At 40.8% G+C, this 9,095-nt stretch overlaps 1 protein-coding gene across 3 annotated transcripts in view; it reads left to right on the top strand.

The window, feature by feature from the left end:
- The window catches only part of grb10b (growth factor receptor-bound protein 10b), a 70,265-nt gene that overhangs the window by 32,871 nt on the left and 28,299 nt on the right, over window positions 1–9,095 (top strand). The window lies entirely within an intron of this gene.

Genomic DNA, 9,095 nt, shown 5'->3' on the forward strand with positions numbered 1-9,095 from the left:
CACTGTACTGTACAATCCATGTGTGTGCTCAAGAGGCTTTGCGGCTTTGTTTGAAAAAAAAGAATGAGGTGAAGAGTGTGTGTGTGTGTGTGTGTGTGTGTGTGTGTGTGTGTGTGTGTGTGTGTGTGTGTGTGTGTGTGTGTGTGTGTGTGTGTGTGTGTGTGTGTGTGTGTGTGTGTGTGTGTGTGTGTGTGTGTGTGTGTGTGTGTGTGTACACCTGCACAAACTGCATTTCTGTGAGCCTGTGTGTTCATTTGTTGACAACAATTTAGAAACTGGTCTATCTATTCCTGGAAGTCGGAGTCCCCCCATCATCTGCTAATGATCTTCACATGGGGGCAGTGCTGGTTACAGTAACATAACAGCTTACAGTAATATGAGGGCGGACGAGTTCTCATAACTACTCTCCCTGGCTGTGATCCTGGCCTGTTCTGGTCATAGCTTTTATGGTACAAGATCATAGACTGCAGTTCCAGTTAAGTTGTTTCTTGCCAAAATATAAGTCTGAGTTTAATATGACTTGCTCTGTTTTCTCAAACATCAGCTCATGAATTGATAAACCTGTGGCATCCAGTAAATGCTTTAAGAATTGGGAAGTTGTGGCTTTGAATTACCAAATGTGACATTAATCTCTTAATGGTTAATAAAAGTCTTGAAAGATTACATTTCATTCTACTCTTCACGAGTAGGAAAGTTGTTTCTTTCTTTGCAGGAATATCATAGGCTTGAATTACTAGCTGCGGCATTAATTCAAAACTGCATGGTAAATCTTAGTTCATACTGTAAAGAGGTCAAATATTAATCGTACTAAGGTCAGGTGGTTATGAGTTTTGTATTGAATAACTAGCTGTAACATAAATTTGGCTCCTTATAAGTAAAGCAGGCGTTTCTAGTAAATATTCAGAAACCAATTTGTCAGACTGGGTGACCCGCTCAGGAAGGGAATGTTGTTGGTTTTTGAATTCCCAGACGGCTTGTTAAGAGGTCAGTGGCAGTATAAACCAGGAAGTGGAGTAGGGGATTAAAGGAGGTGCAGGGGAGTTGGAGATTAGTGGCGGAGGTAAATTATTTCTGTGATCATACAGTACAATGACATACAGTATCTCTAAAAGTTTTTTGAGGCACATCTGCCTTTGACATTGACACAGTTATGACCCCACATCACAGCAATCCTGACCTTTGAAGAGCCGGAATGAATGGATTTTTGTCTTAACACCAAAACATGTTTGCACACTTAAATCTCACAAAAAGTGAACCCATACGCACAGTGCTCATTTTAATGGACACATTTGTTTGTGTTACATGCGATCGTTTTGACCAATTTTTAATGAAGTTTAATTACAATAACTTTAGGGTGTCTGTCACATTAGAGAAGATTTCACATGGAGTTTTACATCATGTGTTGAAACATTGCCATACATCTGCTCAGAATGTACTAAAATCTAAACTTGGCTATAACGGTAAACAGTTACTAGATATAGAAAAAAAAAGGTTTTTACTGGTTTTGTTTTGCGTGGACCACCAAACATTTGCAATAAAGAAGCAATGCTGAGAAAGGGCTGTGGAAAATTGAAATCCCATTGTGTTTTTACCATGCACACACTGTGCTCACAGTCATGTAAACTTGTGTAAGTGTGCTGTGCATCCATCAATGCATATGGGCGTATTTGTTTTTTAGATGCATGTGTGTTTGCGCGCACGTCTGCCTGTTTGTCTTTGTGAGTTCTGTAAACTATTTACAGCATTGGCAGTGTCTATCCATTGTTGATGGAAATGGAAAGTATGTCTCATTGTGGTTGTTGTTCAGTGGAAATTCAATTCAGCACCTATACGTTGAAAAATAAAACCTTCCCAAGGAGCCATCTCATCGGGGGTGCTTTCGGGGTCCAGCTCCAGAGGCAAACGTACAACATATTCTTCCCTTACGTGGTTCAGAGTGGAGTGGTGGTCTGTTTAGAGTTTGACAAGTGGCATGGTGGGCAGGTAAATTATATTGCTCCCAACCCACTCTCCAAGACCTCTAACCATAATCATTTCAACCATCTGTGCTTTGTTTTGTGACATTTTTCTTTATCTCTCTTTGTCAGTTTGTCTCTATCTACCCCTTTCCCTGCACTCCAAACATTCAGTCCAGTCAGCCAGCCTGCTGGTGAGAAGTTTCTCTGTTTAGTTTACAGAATTTTCCGACCTCCAGGCACTTTCTGACAGACTCTCATACTTCTGTACCTCTGTTCCTCCTTACTTCACTCTTTGGCCTGTGTGCATGAGGCATGAGGACGCAGCGCTGGGCTGTCAGGAATCACTGGGCAAGCTGTTTGACATGGCCATATGACTCCCAATTACCTCACTTTCCTCCACTCTCCTCTCTCTCCTGTCTTTATCCATTTCCCCACTCTCAGCCCTCCTGTCTCTAAAGGCGCTGACACACCAACCCGATTATCGGCCGTCAGACAGTCTGGCGAGGTCAGTGGCTCAAGTCTGTTTGATGTGTTCCGTGCCGTCGTCAGTCGCAGGAGCCGTCGTCTTTAATTTGGGCCGATTTGACTTGTTGAATCACCAATCTGATTGGTGGAGTGCTAGCCCTTGACTAGCCAATCAGTGCACTTATGTTAAAACACTTACCGGAAATGATGAGCGGGATGAGCGTGACGAGCGTGACAAACGCCTCTCAAAATCTGACGAAAATCTTTAAAACTGACTTCTTTGTTGATCAAAAAAACAGACAGATTCAGCAACTGTATGGCCTATTTCTCGCTTAAAATGTTTTCAGAAACACGTTTCGGTGAACTATTTTCACTATTTTCAGCCGTCGGGTTGGTGTGTCAGAGCCTTAACTTGTCTTTGTAGCTGTACATTCCTAAAGGAAAACTCTGAAATAGAGTCACAGTATGTTCAGTGATTTCAAACTAATATAACAATAAAGGGCAATGTTAAAGCAATGTAGCTGTTCATACTGTCCAGGTGATGCACACATTTTTTGCAGGTCTGTGTGCCTTAAACTTTAAGCTGTTGTTATGAAGTTGTAGCATCAATGAAACAAACAAGGCCAAATCAGAATAAATAAATGTGGTTATTTTGGGAGCTGCATGATGATTATGAACATTGAACGAGGAAGCTGCCATCTATGAACACTGGCACCAGTCCAGTGTGGTATGTGTGAAAATGTGCACAGATGGGCAGATATTCTTTCTGTGCCTGCTAAGGATTACTGCAAACAAAATCTGGGCTTTCTTAAACTCCATACATATCCATACTAGGAGCTTGGCCTGTGTAATCCATGTCGTGCAATGGAAAAACCTATAAGAAGCTATGAATGCAAGGCAGTTAGCTAGTATATCCATTAATTCGGTTCTTGACAGTCTGTCCTCAGTAGTGCAATAGAGAGTGCTGTTATGTACTTACTCAGACACTGTTCCCATAGCTGCCCCAGTCAGTGTAGTGTGGGAACACTGATTTGATGGGTTGCCAGATTTTGCTGGATTTACTGTACTTGGACTGGATGTCCTGTAGCTCAGTGATCTCTATGGTATGGTAGGATCTCCACACCCTGTCTCTGCCTCTCTAGTCTGTGTTTGATTATCTTTCTATTGGTCTGTCTCTCTCTGTGTGTCTTGGAGTTTATGTCATTGTTTGTTGTCTGTCACAAGTCCTCTTCTGTCATCCCTCCACCCTTTTGTCCTTTACTATGAACTTTTAGTTCAGTCAACATTCCTGTTGATGTTAGGTAGGCAGGAGTACTGTACAGTGTGTCCTGTAACACATTAGCTCACTATTCAATTCAATTTTATTTATAGTGTCAAATCTCAGGACACTTTAGAGAGAGAGAGAGAGAGAGAGAGAGAGAGAGAGAGAGAGAGAGAGAGAGAGAGAGAGAGAGAGAGAGAGAGAGAGAGAGAGAGAGAGAGAGAGAGAGAGAGAGAGAGAGAGAGAGATGCACAGCAACTACAATAGTAACTAACTATACAAATTCTAGAAATATGACTAATAATAATTTTAGCAGTGGGTATAATGGTGATGAATTGTACCGCATGAACAGAGGCAATTAGAGTAACAGTAAAGATAATAGAACTATACTGAACAAAAATAATAATAGTAGTAATAGTGGCCGTTAAGCAGAACCACGGCAGCTGCCGCAGCCACAATCCAGGTGCCGCCACAATCCAAGGAAATCTGCGAGGACTCAGGGGAAGAAACTAAGATAGTAACATGCATTAATGGGATATGAATGCCTACAGATGGAAAGAGAATACATACTTATTCAGACATGATGAAGTAAGAGGCCTAAAATAGCGCATGGTGCCAGAGAAGCTGTGGACTTTTGGTTGGCACTAATGTTAGCAAATTAGCTGTTGGTGCTTACTTCCAGACTCGTTGTCTAGTTGCACAAGTCTGACTATTAATATAATGCTACTGCTTTCTATATCACGCACATTTAAGCAATCTTGCTGTCAAAAAAATGACTTTATTATTCTTAGACAGATAAGTACAGTATGCAAAACTTCAGGGTTATGTTGCATTGTACATTGCATCGATTTATAGTATTCAATTTAAAGATGAAAGCAACATATACAGAGATATATGCGGCACATGATGCAGAATGTACTGAAATATGCACATAAGCATTTTGTACATATCTTTTGAATGTGGATGATACTAACAGTGCATATTTGCAGTGTTTTCTGTGTGTTGCTTCCATCATTGAACTTTAAAAATCTATCTGTGGATCTATATGTGCTGCACAAACTTACTGTAAATTACATAATAACAAAATTTGGAATGCATTCTTTTAATTTTCTGCATTTTTATTATATTCCGCAGATGAGATTACTTGTTGTGTTTTCCTTAGTATCCTTTCCTGCCTATTTCTTTTCTGAATTGTATTGTGAAATCTGCTGAGCTATATTAACATTTTGCTCTAATGATGGTGATGCTGGTCACAATTCCACTTTTCTTCACTTCTCTCTCTTTGCATGACATGTGCCTCCAGTTTAGTTAGACTTCAAAGCTGTGACATTACTATACTTTACTGAAGTAGAATTTTAATGATGTGCTCATGATGTTAGTAAACTCCATATCAGCTTGTAGAAATCATGCAACCTGTTTCTTAATGAATCACAATTCAAAATCATTACTTTTAGGCTTGTGTAAGACTGAAAATGCAATAAATCGAGTATAAGTAGCACCACCAGCTTATTTATTCAATTACTCACTCTGAACAGAAAGAAGTAACAAGGAAGGTGTGATGCAGTAATGAGACAGACAGCATACGGTCTCTCTTTGCATCTCAGCATTGTACATGTTGCTAAAAATAATATCTCTCGTCTATGTATGCTTCTGTGTTGGAATTATGTTTAAATGTTTAAAAATGTTTAAAACAAAATAGTAAATGTAAACCTGCAACATTGACATATCATCCCTTTTATTAAGTTGATAAGCGAACGTGTTAGCAAACAGTGGCTTGTGTACCAATGGGTTACCAATTTAAGAAAACCGTTTTACACAGTGAATACTTGAAGAAGCCATTCTAGTTGCTGAAAAGAAAGCAATAGGATTTAAACTAGAAACACCCGGTATTGATGGGCATCGATTCATCCCTTTTCTCTCTCTGTTAGCTCTGAAGCATGGCATTCCTTGGCTGCCTCCTTCCTCAATGTTGGAAATACTCTGGGTCAAAGGGCAGATTTTTCCACTATAAAAGGAAAGCAGAATGGAATGCTGTCGATGCCCAAACTGTTGGCCCCATCATGTGGGAACGTCTGTGGGCGCGTGCACAAGTGTATGTATCTAAAAGTAAGGGCGTGTTTGTGAGGAGGTTTAGTTTGTGTATTGTGTATTGTGTGTGTGTGTGTGTGTGTGTGTGTGTGTGTGTGTGTGTGTGTGTGTGTGTGTGTGTGTGTGTGTGTGTGTGTACAGATGTCACTCATTTCATGGTTGGATCTTGCCTATTGCCGGTACCTGGAGCATTCCAGACCTTTTTGAAAAAGGGGAAACCCTTTTGCAAAAATAACCAATGTGATTACGCCAATACTATATTAGGATTTATTTTTATGGCATGCTATGCCTTTTTATGACATACCATAGCCTACTATGACTTTTTTATTTTATTTTATTTTTAGTGAAATTATGACTTTTTTACGACATGAAACTGACTTTTTTTATGACCGTACCAGTTACTGTACTGCATGAGGAGCACAAATGCAGGGCTCGTGTTTACCCAGGTCATCAAATACTGACGCTTTGTCATGTCCCTTAATGCACAATGCACCATTTAGAGTCTGTATGGGACGCACCAGACTAACTCCACTGTAAACCCATCCGCAGCAATATTAGAAGCTCAGAGCAACTGCTCCGGTTGTCCATTCTCTCTAATATTATAGAGACAGTGTGCAATGCGTCATACTCTGAAAGCCATGCCCACCGGAGTGGAAACCAATCAGTGCCACAATATGCAACCAAGGGCTGAAACGCTAACAAAGTTGCCCATAGCTAGCTAAAAAACATTAGATTTAAGCATGTCAAATAATTATTTTAGCAAGCTCTATCTACCAGAGAGGTATAAACAGGACTCTGATGAAGATGTGATCTTACATCAAAACGGTAGTCACTGTTATGCACCTTAAGAAATAAAACCATCAAGTAAGAAGACATCTGTGTTGCACCGGCAATTTTTTGCTAAGGTATAGATAGCTGTTAGTAAGCTAATGTTAGCTATAGCACTTGCAAACATAATACTGCATAGCTTTCTGATTTATCCACATTCCACTATAACACAAGTTGCATACTGTCAAAATGCTTTAGCTTAACTTACAGAAATATAGTTAGCCTAAAACTGACATATGTGAGGACAAATAATTTATACAAATTTATTTATTTTAATAATTTTTACTGTTTGTTGATCCCCGTGGGGAAATTACAATTTACACTCTGTTTGTTAGAAATCACTACACACAGGCATGCTCAAGACCTATTCATGCACAAATGGAGAGATGTCATAGTGAGTGGGCTGCCAGTGCTGGACCAGTGCCCTATGCGGTTGGGGGTACGGTGCCTTGCTCAAGAGCACCTGGCAGTGCCCAGGTGGTGAACTGGCATCTCTCCTACTACCAATTCACACTCCGGTTCCCAACCCAAGTCCCTACGGACTGAGCTACTGCCACCCAAATGTCAGCGCACACGTAGTCTATATCCTTGACGTTCCACTTCCGGGATGGCTCCGGTGCCGCAGGAATTCCGCCGGATGCATGTATTTTCCGTTACCTTCCGCTTTCTTTGTGTTAGAATTTTAAACTCCTGCCGTCCGGAAGTACTTTCCCCACCATCAATTCCCATTTTAAGGTATTCTTTTAATTATATCCTAAATATTTCTCAACACAACAACATAGAAATGTAAATTAAACAATGAGATAAATAATGACTTTTAATATTTTCTCTTTGGATTATGAGAAATATTTTTTTGTGTACATTTTGGATAGCAGAAGGCTCTACACTACTCATAATTCTCAGCTACCGTTATTACAAAGATCCCTTCAGATCTTGTTGGAATGCAACGTTTTCTATCTGTTGCAGTTTGGGCTGCTCACATGTGCCACCTGGGGGTTAATACCTGGGGTGCTTGCGTGCGTGCATGCGTGCATGCGTGATTGAGTGTGTTCTGCTTCTCATTGCACTGATGTGTTCTGCAGGCCTCATCTGTGAGTGGATCAAGCAGCCAGCTTGCTTTTAAATGGATCTTAAAGTGCAACACGGAACACACACCTACACACACACACTGACACACCGAATTGTGAGATCACAGGCTAGTAACGTGTGTGTGTGTGTGTGTGTGTGTGTGTGTGTGTGTGTGTGTGTGTGTGTGTGTGTGTGTGTGTGTGTGTGTGTGTGTGTGTGTGTGTGTGTGTGTGTGTGTGTGTGTGTGTGTGTGTGTGTGTGTGTGTGTGTGTGTGTGTGTGTGTGTGTGTGTGTGTGTGTGTTGGCCTCATTATTCCTAACATTACATCCAGTCTCTGAGCCCAAGGCGCAGGCACACATGCACACAAACACTTATGTTATTTGATGCTCTTTGTGGCAAAGGTAAAGAGAGCATGCAGGCAGTACAGTAACCCTTTGTCAGCGCACGTCCCTGCTCTCTTTCTCAAGCAGATGCATATATCAACATATACACAAATTGCATTGAGTGACTGAGTGGATTTGCAGCATTTGGTGCTGTGAAATACTAATTATTTGGCTGCTGTGAAACAAACACTACTTGGAGAAGAGACAGGCAGGTTGTGGTAGAGTCTGGAACATCTCATGTGTCAGGGCCATATTTATCCCCCACTGCTAAATGGAAACATGCCGTGCTACGCTCACACACACACACTCACTCAATCACTCACTCACTCACTCACTCATACACACACACACAGGCACACACAAACACATACACACACACACACACACAGGCACACACACACACACACAGGTACACACAGGTACACACATACACATGGCCTGTTGTTGAATAATAGAGTAGGCTGGCATGATTAGTCTGAGTAATGGCTCAGTTTAGATAAAATAGGACTCTAAAATAAGTACTGGGCAAAGTCACTTGGGAGCAGATCACCATCTCATAGCTTGTGCATAAAAACCTTTGTGGTCTGGGCATTAGTATATAACCAAGGGCAGTGCTTATAAAATGCACCATGAGATAGACACCATCACAAATACTAAAAGACTATCCTAGAGGGGGCCGACCCTTGGAGAAGTATTCCACTTATGCATAGACACAAACTGTTGGTTTAAATTCATCCTGTTACATGGTAAATTCATTTACATGCTTCCAGTAAAAATAGGTCAGTGTCACTTCAACCACTAAGCCATCTGCCTACACTGTATCAGAAAGCTGCATGTGATGAACACCTCATAATAGCCCTTGTCTAAAAATGTTGACTGTAGTTCAAGAGGCAATGTATTCCAGTGTAGTAAACTAAGCTGTGTAAAAACTTTGTTCAGTCACTGGGTTTTTGACTAAACTAAATACAACACTTGTGATCTCAAACTGCCCATTTTGCCTGAGTGGAAGCAGCAATTTCAACCTTGTTTCCAAAGTTGTCTAA

This window comes from Perca flavescens, chromosome 6 (assembly GCF_004354835.1).
Source record: "Perca flavescens isolate YP-PL-M2 chromosome 6, PFLA_1.0, whole genome shotgun sequence".
Taxonomy (NCBI): domain Eukaryota; kingdom Metazoa; phylum Chordata; class Actinopteri; order Perciformes; family Percidae; genus Perca; species Perca flavescens.